Here is a 21,470-nt window from a genome sequence, read left to right as displayed (position 1 = left end):
TAGTTGTCAATGTGAGAGCACAAACGGGGATCTGTTTGTTGTCGTTATGTCGTACTTATAGCATCAGTTTTGCATGATCAAAGCAATACGATGTTTGCGGTAATTATGTCAGGCAGGTTAGCTCTATGTCCTAGAAACATTCCGAAATTCCCAAAGTATACATTAGATGGTCTCATTGTAGGATGTATACGACAAATTAAAGACCATTAGTAACAAGTACGTCAGTGCCATTATTGTAGTCCTTTGATTTGTCCTGAAAGGGGAAACTGTCCATGGTAGTCAGTGTTGGTAAGAAAAATGATGGTTTACATGTGATGGTACTCTAAAGAAGCTCATCCCACGTTTCCACTCCATGCTTCCATAGTGTCTTTATTTCTTGTATCAACGGCTCCAGAAAAACATCTATGTCGATGCCTGGTGCTTTCGGCCCTGATATTATAGTGGTCAGCCACAAATATTTACCTTCTGACACAACCATGTTAGGAGGTTGTAGATCAACAGGATAACTGGCCATGAGCTGTGTGTGACGGTCCTATAACCAAAAGGTTTCATTCCATCAGTGCTCAGAGCGAACCTTATGTTTCTCAGATCTTCATGAAATTCTTGGTACTTGGTACCGAAGTCCTTCCACTGTTGTGTATCTCTTGGGTGATGTAGCACTTCATCATCCTTCTTGTGTTCATCTGTAGCCCACCATCGCATGAGCTCTGAGTCCTTTGGGTTTGAGAACAAATGCCTCAAGCGATCGATCAAGAAAATCGCTTCCCTCTTTGAGTTATTTGAGGTTGCGATTATTTTGGACTTTGCCCCCATTGTTCTTTTCACCGGTTGCTACTCTTGTGAACATGTGCTTGTAGGAACAACCAAAGGACTTTACCAAGTGGTCAACATCTACATCCTTTGGTCACTTAGCAACAAGTACTAATCTACTTCAGAAGTGTTGTCTACATTTTGTTGATCACCTATTCAACCCCCACTAGGCTCATTTTATTGAAGTCTGTGTGGTTCGACGTATTATACATATCAAATGAAGCAACAATGGTTTAACTAGATAAACCATTGTTGCTTAATTGGTCAAGTATAATACGCTGAAGCACATTTTTTCCTTTTGTTTTATTATTGATTCACTCCAACATCACTTGTATGTGTGCGTGACATTGGCTAGATGAAGAATGGTAGTTGTTTGTTTGTGTGACACACACATAAAATGTATTGTACACAAAATGTCCTTTGACATGGGATTTTCTGTTCTCTCGATCAATTTTAGGTGATAATGCACGTCACAAATATTGATGGTGTTGTGTGAAAGATCACTGCCCAATGTGCCATTTAACGAGGGTCTGACGTGGTGGTGGTTTTCCAGTGTTTTCTTTTCAAAATTCTAATTTTAGATACTAGTCCCTATGTTAATTTCACCCGGTTAGTAGGCTTTTGGAATCTACAAATTAATAATTGTTCAACAGGGGATATTTAGATAAGCATATGGATCCATTTGGAGAAACGGTGGATGGAAATAGGCCATGAGTGTGAGAAAGGAAAGGGAAAATGTAACGTTTATAGTGTCGTTAAATCCTAATATAGAAACCAAGCTATAGAAAAAGCTAGCTCTTTTTTTAGCGGGAGAAGCCACGGAACGGAGGTTCATCTCTGTAGTTCAAAATGACTCCTGCACTCACAGGAGCTTCACTCGATGAGTCATGTGTTGTTCTAACATTAGGTAGAGATCCACATAGCCCTAGCGGAACTAGAGCTAGAGTTGTTCAAAAACTCCAGCCAGAGAGGGCATATGTCATATCAACACGTGTTCTATAGAAAACGTTCTATTTGGCATGGGAAACCATGCAACATGCCAAGTCATGGTAGACAAATTTGCTTAGACTAATGTAGTTGTCGTTATGAGAGCACAAACGGGGATCTGTTTGTTGTCGTTATGTCGTATTTATAGCATCAGTTTTGCATGATCAAAGCAATACGATGTTTGCGGTAATTACGTTAGGCAGGTTAGCTCTATGTCCTAGAAATATTCTGAAATTCCCAAAGTATACATTAGATGGTCTCATTGTAGGATGAATATGACAAATTAAAGACCATTAGTAACAAGTACGTCAGTGCCATTATAGTAGTCCTTTGATTTGTCCTGAAAGGGGAAACTTTCCATGGTAGTCAGTGATGGTAAGAAAAACGATGGTTTACATGTGATGGTACTCTAAACAAGCTCATCCCACATTTCCACTCCATGCTTCCATAGTGTCTTTATTTCTTATATCAACGGCTCCAGAAAAACATCTATGTCGATGCCTGGTGCTTTCGACCCTGATATTATAATGGTCAGCCACAAATACTTTATCTTCTGACACAACCATGTTGGGAGGTTGTAGATCAATAGGATAACTGGGCATGAGCTATGTGTGACGGTCCTGTAACCAAAAGGTATCATTCCATCAGTGCTCAAAGTGAACCTTATGTTTCCCGAATCTTCATGAAATTCTTGGTACTTGGTATCGAAGTCCTTCCACTGTTGTGTATCGGATGGGTGATGTAGCACTCCATCATCCTTCTTACGTTCATCAGTAGCCCACCATCACATGAGCTCTGAGTCCTTTGGGTTTGAGAACAAATGCCTCAAGCGATCGATCAAGAAAATCGCTTCCCTCTTTGAGTTCTTTGAGGTTGTGATTATTTTGGACTTTGCCCCCATTGTTCTTTTCACTAGTTGCTACTCTTGTGAACATGTGCTTGTAGGAACAACCAAAGGACTTTACCAAGTGGTCAACATCTACATCCTTTGGTCACTTAGCAACAAGTACTAATCTACTTCAGAAGTGTTGTCTACATTTTGTTGATCACCTATTCAACCCCCACTAGGCACATTTTATTGAAGTTTGTGTGGTTCGACGTATTATACATATCAAATGAAGCAACAATGGTTTAACTAGATAAACCATTGTTGCTTAATTTGTCAAGTATAATACACTGAAGCACATTTTTTCCTTTTGTGTTATTATGGATTCACTCCAACATCACTTGTATGTGTGCGTGACATTGGCTAGATGAAGAATGGTATTTGTTTGTTTGTGTGACACACACATAAAATGTACTATACAAAAAATGTCATTTGACATGGGATTTTTTGTTTTCTCGATCAATTTTAGGTGATAATGCATGTACTACAATTTTAGTATGATGCTAGTGCTCAATTGAAACCATGATCTTGTAACTTGACTAATGGAATATGTAATAAACACTAAAAGATCTTTTTAGCAACAAGGGAAAAGGGGGCTAGAGCATAGTTTTTGTGATGCTCTAGGTTCCTCTCCCTAAGGACTTATGTGTAAGTGGTCACCAGGACTTACAGTACATTCACAAGTGCTATATGGCTCTAGCTTAAGTATGAGGAGCTTTTCTATCTTGTTAGAGGTTACCTTTATGGTGCAAGAGGGGTGTGTTTCGGGTTGGGTGTTGTGCGACCTCTGTTCCTAAAAGTACTTCTGCGTGAGTGTGCCTTTCGAAAGGGGGCTCTACATTCGCAGGGCACAGAAACCTTGCGGCCCTAACTTGTTAGACGAACCTTTAAAAGACTTCATAGTGAACCCTGCCGACCTTCCTTGGTAGTGGGTCAAGAGGCTGGTCACCTCGGACGAAAGGGTAAATCACGGCTCATGGGTAAAGAATTACAACCTCTGCAGAGTGTAAAACTGTTATAACAGCCGTGCTCACGATCACGAGCGGCCTTGGAACTCTTACGGAATAGATTATCATTAATGATTAATTGTTTACGCTATTCATTATTCATGTTTATCTGATCATGTGTTTATGTGGGCTTATGATAAATTTGATGCTACTCAATTACTTAAAATTACGACTAACTAAAAGCTAACCATAGTAAACCAGTGTTATCCTTTTGAGCCCCATTAACCCCATGTTATATTTGCTGAGTACGACATGTGCTCACCCTTGCTATTTCCCCACACCACAGACTCTAGAAAAGTTGCTCCGAAGATTGATGGAATCGCGGAGGAGTTCCCAAAAGATTGATAGAAGTGCTAGGCATATATTACCCACAGTCAGCCGTCCCTGTGAAGGATGGAGCCTAAAGATTACCAACAGTTTCGCCATACTCTGATGTAAGTATTGAATATGAGTATATTTCGTTATATAATAAAGCATTGTCTCTTGATACTGTTGTAATTTGTCGCTGTATGTGTGATTTGACTTCCTGGGCACACATATAGTTAGTACTCAGTTTTGTCTTTAAAACTGGGTGTGACAGAAAGATAATTAATTATTTAAGTTCAAGTATTTTTTTAAAAGAATTCTTTAAGTTGAAGTTTTACACATAAACTTGCAAATATTAATTATTAGTGAACTAGAAACATCACGCCTGATTTCAATGCATCTTTTTTCTCAAGCTCATATGGAGTTCTTTACCGGAATGATATCTTGTGGCACATTTCTACTTTTAGAGTTGTTCTCTGGTCTGTTCTTGTCCATTTGGACACCTGAAATTAAGTGACTTTATCATAATGATAAAGAGAAAAAACAATGGATCCGTAAAATCGAAGTAGCGAAGTACTATAAGATCGATAGACTCACTGGCTTGTAAGTATTTTGTGGGGCTCTGACCATCCACATGCTCTGCGTAGGTAGCAACTTTTGTCAAGGCTTCAAATTTTTTTTTTGCAGTTCGTGTTGCTGTCTGTTCTGTTTTTGCTGGTGCTGCAGTTGTTGGTACCACTATCACCAACTGCTTTTACCACCTGCTTATTTTTCTTTGGAGTTGAAACATCAGTGGTTATTTTTTTCATTTTGGACTTGCTATTACTGTTAACTTCTTGTTCCTTTGGCACGCTCAGTGAAGATCCCAAAGGCCAGTCCCTGCAACATGTGAAGAGTAATCTTTAGTCATTAAACTAAAAGAGTTGTAAGAAGAACACCATTTCGATAATGGTTTCATGCATAATCAGCTGAAATAAATCTTATATTGCAGTAAATGATAGCAATCAACAACAGATGTTCGTTGTTGGGTACGAACCACTTTCAAATATAGGACCACTCATCCTGTCAGAGGAAAGGAAGAAATACAATAGGGACAACTTTTATAAATTACTACGATTGAAAAATTGTGTATTAACACTGGCAAAGCAACTCATTTAGGAGGGACAATCAGCAAGCATTATATCACATACACATGAAACAAAGTATCTTGAAAAGCGTGAAGAGAGCTTTAGCAAAGTAACCATTGCTGAATCTATTATGGTGGCTATTATGGTTGCAAGGGAGAGAGGGGGCCGCCCAAGGGCCTTGCCTGATCGAGCCAGAGAGAAGGCTTTTTCCTTCTAATTCTTAGTTGATTAGATTGATACATCTCATCTCCTTATATAGGGAGGCTTACTTGACCACTAAGTAAGCGATCCTTATTGATAGGCCCATGACATAGCCTAATCACCCCTTATTTCTCACCCAATCACTCCAGCTAAGCTTCTATATTAGCACCTGCTAATGGTGCACCGAGGATTCCCCTTAATTGGGCACCAATCTGTCACTTTCCTGATTTGTTGCCTCTAACACTACACCCCTCATGGACAAGGAGCTCGTCCTCGAGCTGCAACCAAACTTGCTGCCTGCAGAATATAAGGTGGACATCATCCACACGTCGGAGCTGCACGTGTACAGCCACCTCACCTAGATCCTATGGCGCAGTTTGGCGCGGGTGTTGAGACTTGGGAGTGGTCGCAAAGCGACCAGCAGAGGTGCCCTCAAGGCTGGCCAGTGGCGGATTGCGGCGGTGCTACGCGGTGCGTGCCTAGCAATGACCCCATGCCTTCTCCATGCTAGATGGCTGTTGGTCCGCACCACATAGGGAAGAGATGAGGGCTTCCAATGGAGAACGACAAGGAGGGGTGCGCCTCCCCAACGCCCGTCGCCGGAGAATCTCAGTTCACTACCTACGGGGAAAATACCATGTGCGCCGCCTGCAGGGGAACCATAGGCCCAAGATCCCCGACGCAGCAGACAAGATCGAGGTCCTCCGTGTAGTTATGCGCAACTTTGAGGAGATGTGATGGGGTGTGGGGCTGAATCAGCTATTGATCGCGCATCTCCCACACCTGCCCACCCACTAGGTGCCGCGAACAGCAGCCTGGAGCCGCGCCGCTACTAACACCTGACGGCTAAGCATCTTCCCTGCCGGCTCCGTCATGATGTCTGTTGGCTGCTTGATCTGCTGCAACATCTCACCCTCGGCTTGGATCTATTGGGCGCCGTTTATGGTTGTAGTGGTGGTCGCTTGTTGTCGAGATTCCAGGGCCTCTAGATGCACCCAGAGAGACACCACCTACTAGGAGAGGACGGTCAGCTCCTTGGCGATAGGATCCGAGGGCGGCTCATCAGAACCTGACACCACCCATTCGAGATGTTATGGTGGCTATTATGGTTGCGAGGGAGAGAGGGGGCCGGCTGGGGGCCTTGCTCACGGCTGAGCAAGAGAGAAGGCCTTTTCCTTCTAATTCCTCCTTGATTAGATTGATACATCTCCTCTCCTTACATATAGAGGCTTACTTGATTCCTAAGCAAGCCATCCTTATTGATAGGCCCATGACATATCCCAATCACCCCTTAATTCTCTCCCAATCACACTTGCTAAGCTTCTATATTAGCACCTGCTAATGGTGCGCCTAGGATTCCACTAAATTGGGCACCAATCTATCCACTTTCCTGATTTGCTGCCTCAAATGACATTAATCCTGATATAATGTACTTATTGACTAGGTCTACAACATGCAATGGTACAAAGTGGGAACAGTGGAAAAGCAAACCTTTGATCACATCTAAAGGCATTTCATTAAGCTTGTTGTCGACTGTCTGATCATAGTGCATAAGGAACAACATGGTAGCTGTCCCTTTATTACTCAGTGAGTACACCCGATGTTCTTCGATAAAACGCAAATGTGTACTATTCATACCTATTAAAATAAAAGTGTGCGAGACATACTAAGACATACAAAAGTTAGGAGCACAAGCTTAGACTTTGCAAAATCAATGAAAATCAAGCACACAATTACGCTTCCCAGGCAACTTGTGTATCAAGCACACAATTTGGTGTAATTTAGAAAAGAACATTGATTGCTATCAGCTCATGAACACAATCTAATTAAGCTACTCTAGGACGCGATTAGTTGGCTTCCCGGCCGAGCTTGGCTCGCTCTAGGCATCCAGGCCCTCAGCAGCCATGCTGGATGCATGCAGTTAGGTTATATATGTTTGGTTGCTCACACGGAAACAACCTCTTTTCCATTGGAGGCAACCCCATATCCATTATAGCATAACAGAAATACATTGTGCGCGAACAACCTAGCACAGCTGAGTTGCCATCTGGTTTTATGCATGTATAAATAAATGCATGGAAAATGCAGCCAGTCTTTAAGGAAACGCTGTCCCGCGCGCTCGCCCGTGCGTGCGGCCATCAAAACATTGATTTTTTCCTCATGGGGCGAGCTAGGCATGGGGGCGGCTTTTGCATGGAGCAAACTTAGGCCGACACCCAAGACCAGGAAACTGGTCACGTGTATATTGCATCTGGCAAGCCTGGCTGAGCCTCGTACATGCAACCAATCGCGCCCCTAATGTGCCAGTAGATGCAAGACCATATTAAATAATGTTTCGGTAGCAAACAACTTGTATAGAATCAAATTAAGTGAGAGCAGCGAAACCACACCAGCTAGCCTAACTCTACAAAATGACCATATTTTTGCCCATGTGCTTGTGGGTGAACTACAATTCTACTACAAATTATGGCATGGACCTGTAGCCAGTAGCCACAACAAGGCTGCATCCATATTGCTCTAGTTATTAGAAAAGGAATAAGGGTGCATACATACAATGCACTGTAATTAAGTTGAAGAAGAAAACTGTAAAAGTGTTTATAGCACAAACCTGTTTTGGGCTCTACCTCTGAATATGCAATCCGCTGAAGCATGTATGGTTCAGAAGGAAGTGCCGTAGATTTAATACACGACCCCTGCACCGACATGTCACTGCTGATATCTTTCTCAAATATCGACCAGACACCCTTGGTTTGGGATCCATGCTCGAGCAAGCATGCTTTCTTTGTCCTATTGAGAAGCATACCAGCAATCCTGGAGATCGGCCACATGATCATCTCGGGGGAGTCCTTGGTGGGGTCGAGCGCCTCAGCATTTCGGTTCTGGGGATGGTTCAGGTACATGAGCAGATTTTTGTTGGTGACGGTGAGGGAGGCGGACATGCAGAACCGAAGGGGGCTGGCAAACTCGAGTTGCGGGAACTGTTTCCAGTGGTAGTAGTTGTATAGGAGAACCGTTGCATGGACCTGCACAACAACAAAACCACATACATGGCGGGTAAGTCGCTGACGATTTATTGGAAAAAACAAAAGCGAATTCGAAAAGCCCAAAGCCCCGAAACAAATAAGCAAGAATAAGCTCCATATGATATGACGGAGCCGCGAGGAAAGCCGCAGCTCGATCGGCAATTGCAAAAATAAGAAAGAAAGAAAGAAAAAAAGTGTGTGATCAACACTAAGTGGAACAATGTTATGGATCAGCCAGTAGAAGCCGCGAATTAATTCCAAATGCACCAGTAAGGATGCAAAAAAGACCTGCTGGACAACCGTGGGCCACTTTTTTCTATTGCAGACTGAAGGGGCCATCCTGATTCCTGCTAACAAAAGTGGGCAATCAGCAAAGCCCGTGAAATCCTGCACACACCCGCAAACAGGCGAAGACTCTACCGTCGACGTGATTTCATCTGTCTACTTGACCAATCCCACTTTTGCCCCTGCCACCGCACCGGCTAAGAAGAAATCGTCGTCTACTCCAGCTGCCGAGGTCCCCGTCGCTAGGAAGAAGAAGGGCGCATCCGCCCCTGCTCCGGCTGCTGAGGATGTGCCAGGATGGTGCAGTTTGCAAGCGCTTGTGTAGCAGGCACCCGCACAGCCCAAAATATTGGCACGCAGCCCGCCCCGCTTGCATCCGTATCCACGCAGGACCGCTCGCATCTCACGGCGAGGAGGCGGAAGCGCCATGCTCCTCCGTTCCTCAAAGGGCGTGCCGGATCGAGGAACGAGGGTGAGCCGCCAAAGCGCGAATAGCAGCTGCCGAGCACCCGAGCCTGCCCAGTGCGGCAGTGCCTCGTGACCGCCTAGCCTCCTTGGCCGTGGCACTTGGAGGTGGAGCGCCGCCGCCAAGTTCGATTGAGGTGGCCCGTGGCCGGATCGGGAGATCGGGAGCGCTTGTTGGCGCCGGCTGCCGGAATGCAGCTCGACAGCGATCGGCAACGGGCCAACGGGTGCGCTCTCGACGTCGCTCATGCACGCACACATGCGAACGCGAAGACACAGTTTTCCGCCTCACAATGTTGCGACCTTTTCCGGCTTCCTTTCTTCCTTATATTCTACGGTGCTTACAATCTGCCACGCCCGCTCACGCTGCGCTGTGCCCGCCTAAAGCGCGAGAACGTTTCATGCGTGGCGTGGCTAAGGAACCGCTGGGCCGCACCGTGGACACAACATGGCGCGCTCTGGCCTGAACACCGTTACAATATGCGTCACAATATGCAGCTATGTCACACCCAATTTTAAGGATAAAATGGAGTGCAAAATCTTATGTGCGCCCAGAGATCAGTCACACACATAAGCCGACAAATTATGAATAGTATCATCACAAATGTTTATTACATCACGAATAAGACAGAGTTATTACATAAGTATAGCGGAAAATAATAAAAAGATCTATCGCGGAAGCTCCAATTCACAGGGACGTCGATTGGTTGACCACAAGTCTAGTAGTCCTCAGGGAAATCATCATTCTCAAGGTCATCTGTTACCCATCTGGGATTTTTATCCAAATAATGAAAATAAACAAGCGTAAGTACATGTCGTACTCAACAAGTGTAACACGGGGTTCATGAGGCTCAAAAGGCTAGACACAGGCTTAACAGCGGTCAGCTTTTATTTGTCACAATTTTAGCTTATGAGTAGCATCAAGTTGTTTTCAATTTCCAAAGTAAAACACATGATCAAATGTAAACATGAATAATGAATAGCATAAACAGATAAAGTTTAATGTTCATCTATTCCGTAAATATTCCAAGGCCGCTCGTGACCGAGAGCACGGCTGATATACCTGTTTTACACTCTGCAGAGGTTGTACACTTTCACTATGAGACGTGATTCCCATATGCCCGGGTTTATAACTCCCAAAACACTTCCAAGGTGAGCAGGCAGGGGTCACTATGAAGCCTTTCAAAGGTTCGTCTAACAAGTTAGGGCCATTAGATTCACTCGGCAAATAGTTATAGGAACTCCCCTGTCAAATGGCACAATTCCTTCACGGCTATACACATAAGAGTAGAGGCTGTCCTATACCCGATTCGTCAAGCCATTCTTACGCCAATAAAGGTAACCACTAACAAGCTAGAAAAGGTCCTCATACTGAGCTAAAGCCAGAGCCATGTAGCTCTCACAGCTGTACTGTAAGTCCCAGATGATCACTTACAGATAAGTCCTTAGGGAGAGGAATCTAAAGCATTTAGAAAGTAGCTAAACACTCCAGCCCTCTGTTTCCATGTTGCTAAAAAGTCATATTTTATGTTTATTGCATATACCATTAGTCAAGTTACAAGATCATGGTTTAACTGAGCTCTAGCAAAGCTACCCTTATGCATAACCCATAGGTGACAAGGCGATAGTCCAATTCTAGGAAATTCCTAACAAGAAGACACATGCAACATGTATTTAATGATTTAAAGTGAATAGGAAACAAGGATGATCCCATGCTATACTTGCCTTGAGCAACGTACTCCTGCTGGTCCTGCTCGTCAAAGTCGTACCCTTGACCTTCCGAGAACTGCTCATCGTCTATACTCGATAACCACAGCAACATACAAGCATCCAGGAGCAATTATGCAAAGCAAACAAGGCAATAGATTAGAATAGTACACCAACAGCAAAGAATCAAGATGAAAAGTTTGGAAAACGAATCTACGTCTCGCTACGAACACACAGATGCGAAGATCACAAAAAAAGCGGAGCTAAAACGAAGAAGTTATGAATTAAACAAGATTTCCTTTAATAAAATAATAGATTAAATCTAACCTCAAATTTTAAAAGTTGAAAACATATCTAACAGTAGTATGAACACGTAGATTATGGAATTACGAACCTAACGCAAGTTGAACGGGTCAAATCGGAGCTAAAACGTGAAAGTTATGGCCTATAGAAACTAGTGGCAAAACTGTAAATAGATGAAAACGTATTTTGAAACTAAACCGAAACAAAATATGCTTTTAAACAAGGAAGATGTATTTCATAAACACGCTTTGGACTGCGGGTTAGATTAGGGAATAGGAGAGGGTCTCTTTTGCAATTTTGCCAGCTGAAGGGGTATCATCTTTTATGGGCCGTCGGATCTCAACCGAACGGCTTAGATTAGAAGGGAAGGGGGAGAAGAAGGCTGGCCGGTCGGCAACAGGACCGAGCGCGGCGGCGCCATGGCCGGAGAGCAGGGGAGCTCGCCGGAGTTCACGAATCCGGCGATTTAGGCCACGGTTAGACTCGGGAGAAGTACGGGGAGCGAGAGGAGATGATCGCGAACTCACCAACAGGCTTTTCGCGGATGGAGAAGGTGTGACGACGACGGGCGGCTCGGGGTGGCTAACGGCGGAGCTCCTGTACAACCCGACGACACGAGGTAAGCAAAACAGAGCGAGAGAAAGAGAGAAAAGGGGCTTGGCAGTTCGCAGAACTGGCACAAAGCTCGGCAACGTGCTTACGGAGGTGTTGACGCGACGAAATCGCAAAACAAACTCGGCGACGCTTAGGGCTATGACTCCTGCGGGCTAGAGCAGGGGCGGCGCTTGCTCTAGGGTTTGGATAGGGAGGCGGCACAAGCTCGGGTGGTATTTAAGAGGGGCGAGGCGTGGGGCGCACGCTGAATCGAGGAGGAAGCGGCGCGGCCACGGACTCCCGGTCGTGGATTTAGTCCGGCTCGAAGCCGACTCAAGGTAGGAGAAAACTGACAGGGTGGACCCACCAGTCGGCGAGGGAGGGCGTGGGACCGAGCGGTCAGCGAACCAGAGGAAGAGAGGGGTGGCTGCGCTGTTCAGCTGGGCGGCCTGCTTGCGCGGGCCTTCGGCTTGGCTGGGCCACGGTGACGTGCTGGGCCAAGCCAGGAGAAGATGGCCCGAAGTGGCGCCCTGGCCCAAGTGGGGAGGAAATAGAGCAGGCCCGAGAAACCAGGCGCTGGGCCACGGAAAAAAAATAGAAACGAGAGAGGGAGGAAGGGAGTTGGGCCTGCTCGGGCTGAAATCAGGGACGAAAGAGGGGAAGAGAAGGAAATCTCTTTCATTTTCTTTTTCCAAATTCCCAAAACAAATTCAAATCAAATTTAAACCAATTTGAAGTTTGGTTTCAACACACACTACAAAAATTAATATGCAGCAGCATGAATGCACATACATGTGTTGATTTTATATTTGACTTTTAGTTTTAATAAAAATGATTACTTTTCTAAATTCAAATGCTCACAAAATGCATAATTAAATCATATTCACCTATTTTAAAATGTTGCAAATTTCAGGGTGTTACAATTCTACCCCCTTAAAATGAATCTCGTCCTCGAGATTCGGACGATGCTTACTCAAATAGCTGCGGGTATATTTTTCTCAGTTCCTCTTCTCTTTCCCATGTAGCCTCATCCTCAGTATACCAATTCCATTGAACCTTACACATCTTTATAACTTGGCTCCTTGTAACTCTTTCTGCTGTCTCTAAAATCTTTACTAGAAACTCCTCATAAGTGAGATCTTCCTTAACAGCGAGCTCCTCTAATGGTATCTGCTCCTCAGGTACACGCAAACACTTCTTTAATTGAGACACATGGAACACATCATGCACACCTGATAAAATCTCAGGCAATTTTTTAATAGAAATATGGATTTTCTTGTTAAATACAAAGTAAATTAAATAAAAGGCATAAAATTATTTTGTTAAAAATATGGATTTTCTTTTTCTTTATTGCACATAGGAAAAATCTATAACTTAACTTTTTTATTTTTTGTTATAATTATAAAACATAATGTAACTAATATTTATTATTTCGTTAATGCAAAAATGTAGTGTTTAATTAAAATTATTAAAACTATTGGTTTTGGACACGAAATTTGTTTTCACATCATTTTAACGTTAATATTTTAATTTTTCATCACTCAATATCCTAATTTTACTTTTCGAGAGAGAAATCCCACCAAATCAAACATTGATTTAATTTGAAACACGACATAATAAACATCTGAATTCACAATTATTACATAATATCTCAAACACACACTACATTAAATCACTATATCATCAAGTGGGCACAGCAGTGAACTTCTTCTTTATGTATGTCCCTTGGTTATGATCGCGTTGTAACCATGGAGTGTCCTCATCATTTACCAAGATGCTAGGGTCTTTGTTCACTTTGAAGGGCGGAATTCGGTCATACTTTTCATAATCTTCTGACATGTCCGACTTGTCCTTAATTCCCACGATGACTCTTTTCCCTGAAAGAACTATGTGGCGCTTTGACTCTTTGGTTGAGTCATTATCGTTTTTCCTCTCTTTTTGGTTTGGTAGACATATCATTGACATAGAACACCTGATTCTCATCCTTGGCAAGGACGAATGGTTCGTCTTTGTACCCAATATTACTAAGGTCTACTATTGTCATTCCATACTCGTTGTCTACTGTTACCCTGCCTCCGGTCACCTTGACCCATTGGCACTTGAACAATGGGATCTTCAAAGTAGGTGCATATTCTAGTTCCCATATTTCATCTATGCGGCCATAATATGTCTGCTTATTCCCATTCGGGTCTATGGCATCTATGCGGACACCACTGTTTTAGTTGGTACTCCTTTTATCTTGGGCTACTGTGTAGAATATGTTCCCATTTATCTCGTACCCTTTGTATGTTACGATATGCCATGATGGTTGCATAGCCAATAAATACAGTTGCTCATGGATGCTCTCATCACCTTGACATTTTTTTCGCAACCAACCGCCGAAAGTTTCCATGTGCTTACGCGTAATCCAAGCTTCAGTCTTCCCTAGAAACTCGGATCGTAAGAGATCCTTGTGTGTTTCAATATACGGATCTACCAAAGAGGAGTTCTGTAGAACTGTGTAGTGCGCTTTATTGAAATAATCATCCTTCGTACCAATATATGTTTTCCTCCCTAGTGTCCCCTTTCCGCTTAGTCTCCCCTCATGTCTCGATTCAGGAACACCAATCGAGTCAAGGTTGGGAATAAAGTCAACACAGAACTCAATGACCTCTTCTGTTCCATAGCCCTTGGCGATGCTTCCTTCTGGGCGAGCATGGTTGTGAACATATTTCTTCAGGACTCCCATGAATCTCTCTAAGGGGAACATGTTGTGTAGGAACACAGGACCGAGAATGAAAATCTCCTTGACTAGGTGAACTAGGAGGTGTGTCATGATATCAAAGAAGGAAGGAGGGAACACCAACTCAAAGCTGACGAGACATTGAACCACATCATTCTGTAGTTTAGCTAGATCAGTTGGATCAATTGCCTTCTGAGAAATTGCATTGAGGAATGCACATAGCTTCACGGTGGCTAGACGTACATTTGGAGGTAGAATTCCTCTTAATGCAACTAGGAAGTAATTGCGTCATGAGAACGTGACAGTCATGGGACTTTAAGTTACAGAATTTCTTCTCTGGCACATTTATAATACCCTTTATATTCGAGGAGAATCCAGATGGTACCTTGATGTTGTTTAAGCATTCAAACATGATTTCCTTCTCCTCTTTGCTTAGAGTGTAGCTGGCAGGACGTAAGTAATGGCGTCCATCATCTGTCTTCTCTGGATGCAGGTTGTCTCTTTCTCTCAAACAACGCAGGTCCTGTCGTGCTTCAAATGTGTCCTTAGGCTTTCCATACACACCCATGAAGCCTAGCAGGTTCACACAAAGATTCTTCATCAGGTGCATCACGTCGATCGAGCTGCGGACCTCTAGGACTTGCCAATAGGGTAGGTCCCAAAATATGGACTTCTTCTTCCACATGGGTGCGTGACCGTTAGCGTCGTTCGGAATAGGTTGGCTGCCATGTCCTTTTCCAAAGACGACTTTCACATCATTGACCATATCGAGTACATCCTCACCGGTTCGGTTGCGAGGCTTGGTCAGGTGGTCTGCCTTCCCTTTAAAATGCTTGCCTTTCTTTCTTACGGGGTGATTTGCAGGAAGAAATCGACGATGGCCAAGGTACACTGACCTTTCGACATTTTTTCAAGAATACACCTCTAATATCACCGAAGCAGTGTGTGCATGCATTATATCCCTTGTTTGACTATCCTGAAAGATTACTTAGAGCAGGCCAATCATTGATTGTTAGCGAACAACAATGCTCGCAGATCAAAGTGTTCCTGTTTGTACTCATCCCACACACGTACACCTTCTTTATTCCACAAAATGAGAAGTTCGTCAATAAGTGGTCTCAGGTACACATCGATGTCATTGCCAGGTTGCTTCGGGCCTTGGATGAGCACAGGCATCATAATGAACTTTCGCTTCATGCATAACCAAGGAGGAAGGTTGTAGATACTTAGAGTAACAGGCCAAGTGCTATGACTACTGTTCTGCTCTCCAAAAGGATTGATACCATCTGTACTTAAAGCAAACCTTAAGTTTCTTGCGTCATTTGCAAACTCCGGGAATTCTCTGTCGATTGCTCTCCACTGGGACCCATCAGCAGGGTGTCTCAACATATTGTCTACCTTACGGTCTTCTTTGTGCCATCGCAACAATTTTGCATGTTCTTTGTTTCTGAACAGACGTTTCAAGCGTGGTATTATAGGAGCATACCACATAACCTTGGCAGGGATTTTCTTCCGCGGACGTTCGCCCTCAACATCACCTAGGGTCATCTCGCCTGATCTTATACCGCGATGCATGGCATACCGGGCATGCATCCAATTTCTCGTACTCTTTGCCACGGTACAGGATGCAGTCATTAGGACATGCATGTATCTTCTCGATTTCTAGCCCCATAGGACAGACAACTTGTTTTGCTTCGTAGGTAGTGGCGGGCAATTCATTGTCCTTCGGAAGCATCTTCTTTTGGATTTTTAGTAACTCTCCAAATCCCTTGTCAGATACACCATTCTTTGCCTTCCATTGCAGCAATTCTAGTGTGGTTCCCAACTTTTTCTGCCCTGCATCACAAGTTGGGTACAACAATTTGTTGTGATCTTCTAGCATCCGCTCGAACTTGATCTTCTCCTTTTCACTTTCACATTCTCTTTGTGCGTCACGAATGACCTGACAAAGATCATCAGCAGGCTCATCTTCTGTGGCTACCTCTTCTTCAGCTTCTCCCATTGCAGTATCATTGAAGCACGCACCATCGGGAATAATATCATTGTCGTCCCATTGTTCTTCTTCACCTTCTTCCATTACAACGCCGGTTTCTCCGTGCTTCGTCCAACAAATATAGTTTGGCATGAAACCCGACTTGAACAAGTGTGAATGAAGAGTCCTTGAGCAAGGATATTCCACCGTATTCTTACATATGGCACATGGGCAGCACATGAAACCGTCGCGTTTGTTTGCCTCGGCCGCACGTAACAAAGAATGCACGCCGTCAATGAACTCTTGGGAGCGGCGATCAGCATTGTACATCCAATGCCGGCTCATCTGCATTACATGACATAAATACCATATTAAAACCTAGATCATAATTAATTATTTATACAACATGTGTGCCACCACAAAAGGTACAAATTTATGAAAGCATCGCTACAATGTAGACAATCCCAACTACAACTAAAAGAACTAAAGCTAAAATACATTTCAGGAGCACAAGGATTTCACGACCAATCTCAACTAAAACAGACAGATCCCCTGATTGTGCAACATCTTTGGGCTTCTTCGGCTGGATCACTGCCTCATTAGCCGCCGTATCTGCCTGTTGTGCAAGATATTTTTGCACGAGTTCAACATACTCTTCCTCCCAGTAGAAGCCTGAACATCGTCCACTGCCATCCCACTGAAATTAAAACAAAAAATTAGAACTTTAATCACAACCATCATGAAAATAGGTATAAACTAACCATAATCATTAAATACGATAAAATAACTCACATTGCGATCCGGACACTTGTAGAAGATACGATCCTTGTTGGGACCCTCCTTCTTCACTCGGTACTCCATCACAATCTTCGTCTCATCACGACACTTGCCGCATGGAATGAGAGGGAGGCCCGGCCTAAGTCGCTTTGGAAACCCATGAGAGGCCGAGGACTCGGAAGCAGTTGCCATCTACTCTCTATACTCATTTTTTAATACACTATAAATTTCTCATTTTATAAACAAATAAAATTAAGAAACTATAAAATTATCTATATCTCTAAACAATGATATTTTTAATGGTCATTGTGTTCTCGTCTTTTACTGCGGCAGGTAAGTAATTCACATGATATTTCCGCAAATTAACTAGAAATCGAAGAATGGATGGAGAAAGAGTAAGAACACTGCTTAAATTTGAACTTAAGCTCTCGGGCGGGCTCGGGGAGGAAGAAGACGGCCAGCAGGATTTATAGCTCAAAAACATGTTTTAATAAATAACCATCCGTACTAGTTGACCTTGCTTACGTGATCATCTCGGCGAGCATTTCTCCACCGGACGGCACCGTACTTGGTCAAGGAAGAGCTCCGATTCTACGAGGAAGGGAACACGGTCTTCCACGACCGTTGCCGCTCTCCCTCGTAGAATCAAAGCTCCTCCTTGACGTCCGTTACCGCTCGGCAGAGAACATGCTCGCCGAGCTGAACACGGTCCGCAAGTTCAACTAGTACGGATTTTCTATAATTTTCTAACTATTTTCTAAGTTTTTCATTTCATAAAAAGTTAAAATAAAATGTTTAGTCGCGGAGTCCATAGAAATGACCATATTTTGACCTAGCAACGCATTGTCAATTGTCATTGCGTTGCATTGCACCCCGGACCGGACTCCGGACAATAAAATACTATGGTCGATCGATGCCGTTCTTTGTCGTACAGTCGCACGGCGACGGCCGACGGACCCGTTCAACCACCAAATCTGTCAGGCCCGGCTGTTCGGGCGTATCGTCAAAAGAGAACGGATTTGCTTTCTATTGCACGGCCTTGCATTGCATCTGTCATACCAGTCGGAGGCACTAGTCCCTATACTCATTTTTTAATACACTATAAATTTCTCATTTTATAAACAAATAAAATTAAAAACTCTAAAATTCTCTATATCTCTAAACAATGAAGTGTGCTATGCATGCTACAAATGAACGGTGAATACTAGTTTTTAATAGCTACTTTAACCTTCCTTCATGTAAATATGCAAGCTTGAAGTGATTTTGAGCTCAAATTGCTTACAAATGAAAAAAACCACAATAAAGAACCATATATATATAGTGAACAAAATGAGATAAGACAATGGTGAAAAATGAGAGTATGAGATTTGTAACCTTTACAACTGAAGAATCGACGGAGGAATCGAAGAAATCGACGGAGGAATCGAAGAATGGATGGAGGAACAATGGAGGGAGGAAGCAAGAACACTAGCTAGTGCAGTGAGCTTCAAAATGTGCTGAGCTCGGGCTCGGGGAGGAAGAAGGAGACGGCCGATATATAAAGGGGGACCTTTAGTCCCGGTTGGTGGCTCCAACCGGACTAAAGGTCCCTCCCAACGGCTCCTGCGCCAGACAGAGGTGGCAGAGACCTTTAGTCCCGGTTGGAGCCACCAACCGGGAGTAAAAGTATACCTTTAGTCCCGGTTGGTGGCTCCAACCGGGACTAAAGGTCCCTACCACCTCTGTCTAGCGCAGTAAGCCGTTGGGAGGGACCTTTAGTCCCGGTTGGAGCCACCAACCGGGACTAAAGGTATCTCTAGTCCCGGGCGCAAAAAATGCCGAGACTAGAGCCCATTTTGGCCGAGGATCAAAGGTCTGTTCTCTACTAGTGGTCATATCAACACGTGTTCTATAGAAAATGTTCTATTTGGCATGGGAAACCATGCAACATGCCAAGTCGTGGTAGACAAATTTGCTTAGACTAATGTAGTTGTCATTATGACAGCACAAACGGGGATCTGTTTGTTGTCGTTATGTCATACTTATAGCATCAGTTTGGCATGATCAAAGCAATACGACGTTTGCGGTAATTACGTCAGGCAGGTTAGCTCTATGTCCTAGAAACATTCCAAAATTCCCAAAGTATACATTAGATGGTCTCATTGTAGGATGTATACGACAAATTAAAGACCATTAGTAACAAGTACGTCAGTGCCATTATAGTAGTCCTTTGATTTGTCCTAAAAGGGGAAACTGTCCATGGTAGTTAGTGATGGTAAGAAAAATGATGGTTTACATGTGACGGTACTCTAAACAAGCTCATCCCATGTTTCCACTCCATGCTTCCATAGTGTCTTTATTTCTTGTATCAACGGCTCCAGAAAAACATCTATGTCGAAGCCTGGTGCTTTCGGCCCTGATATTATAATGGTCAGCCACAAATACTTTATCTTCTGACACAACCATGTTGGGAGGTTATAGATCAATAGGATAACTGGCCATGAGCTGTGTGTGACGGTCCTGTAACCAAAAGGTTTCATTCCATCAGTGCTCAAAGCGAACCTTATGTTTCTCAGATCTTCATGAAATTCTTGGTACTTGGTATCAAAGTCCTTCCACTGTTGTGTATCGGATGGGTGATGTAGCACTCCATCGTCCTTCTTGTGTTCATCTGTAGCCCACCATCGCATGAGCTCTGAGTCCTTTGGGTTTGAGAAATAATGCCTCAAGCTGATCGATCAAGAAAATCGCTTCCCTCTTTGAGTTCTTTGAGGTTGTGATTATTTGGACTTTGCCCCCATTGTTCTTTCCACCGGTTGCTACTCTTGTGAACATGTGCTTGTTGGAACAACCAAAGGACTTTACCAAGTGGTCACCATCTACATCCTTTGGTCACTTAGCAACAAGTACTAATCTACTTCAGAAGTGTTGTCTACATTTTGTTGATCACCTATTCAACCCCCACTAGGCTCATTTTATTGAAGTCTGTGTGGTTCGACGTATTATACATATCAAATGAAGCAACAATGGTTTAACTAGATAAACCGTCGTTGCTTAATTTGTCAAGTATAATACGCTGAAGCACATTTTTTCCTTTTGTTTTATTATTGATTCACTCCAACATCACTTGTATGTGTGCGTGACACTGGCTAGATAAAGAATGGTATTTGTTTGTTTGTGTGACACACACATAAAATGTACTATACACAAAATGTCCTTTGACATGGGATTTTCTGTTTTCTCGATCAATTTTAGGTGATAATGCACGTCGCAAATCTTGATGGTGTTGTGTGAAAGATCACTAGCCCAATGTGCCATCTAAAGAGTATCTGACGTGGTGGTGGTTTTCTAGTGTTTTCTTTTCAGAATTCTAATTTTAGATACAAGTCCCTATGTTAATTCCACCCGGTTAGTAGGCTTTTGGACTCTACAAATTAATAATTGTTCAACAGGGGATATTTAGGTAAGCATATGACACTATTTGGAGAAATTGTGGATGGAAATAGGCCGTGAGTGTGAGAAATGAAAGGGAAAATGTAACGTTTATAGGGTCGTTAAATCCTAATATACAAACCAAGCTATAGAAAAAGCTAGCTCTTTTTTTAGCGGGAGAAGCCACGGAACGGAGGTTCATCTCTACAGTACAAATGACTCCTGCACTCACAGGAGCTTCACTCGATGAGTCATGTGTTGTTCTGACATTAGGTAGAGATCCACCTAGCTGTAGCGGAACTGGAGCTAGAGTTGTTCAAAAACTCCAGCCAGAGGGGGCATATGTCATATCAACACGTGTTCTATAGAAAACATTCTATTTGGCATGGGAAACCATGCAACATGCCAAGTCGTGGTAGACAAATTTGCTTAGACTAATGTAGTTGTCGTTGTGACAGCACAAACGGGGATCTGTTTGTTGTCGTTATGTCATACTTATAGCATCAGTTTTGCATGATCAAAGCAATACGACGTTTGCGGTAATTACGTCAGGCAGGTTAGCTCTATGTCCTAGAAACATTCCAAAATTCCCAAAGTATACATTAGATGGTCTCATTGTAGGATGTATACGACAAATTAAAGACCATTAGTAACAAGTACGTCAGTGCCATTATAGTAGTCCTTTGATTTGTCCTAAAAGGGGAAACTGTCCATGGTAGTTAGTGATGCTAATGAAAAATGATGGTTTACATGTGATGGTACTCTAAACAAGCTCATCCCACGTTTCCACTCCATGCTTCCATAGTGTCTTTATTTCTTGTATCAATGGCTCTAGAAAAACATCTATGTTGATGCCTAGTTCTTTCGGCCCTGATATTATAATGGTC

At 43.3% G+C, this 21,470-nt stretch overlaps 1 pseudogene; it reads right to left on the bottom strand.

Annotated features, from left to right (window-relative positions):
- Window positions 1–4,410: 4,410 nt before the first annotated feature.
- LOC136503506 (uncharacterized) lies at window positions 4,411–9,346 on the bottom strand (annotated as a pseudogene).
- Window positions 9,347–21,470: the final 12,124 nt, after the last annotated feature.

This window comes from Miscanthus floridulus, chromosome 14 (assembly GCF_019320115.1).
Source record: "Miscanthus floridulus cultivar M001 chromosome 14, ASM1932011v1, whole genome shotgun sequence".
Classification (NCBI taxonomy): Eukaryota; Viridiplantae; Streptophyta; class Magnoliopsida; order Poales; family Poaceae; genus Miscanthus; species Miscanthus floridulus.
This window is presented reverse-complemented; position numbering and strand designations above follow the sequence as displayed.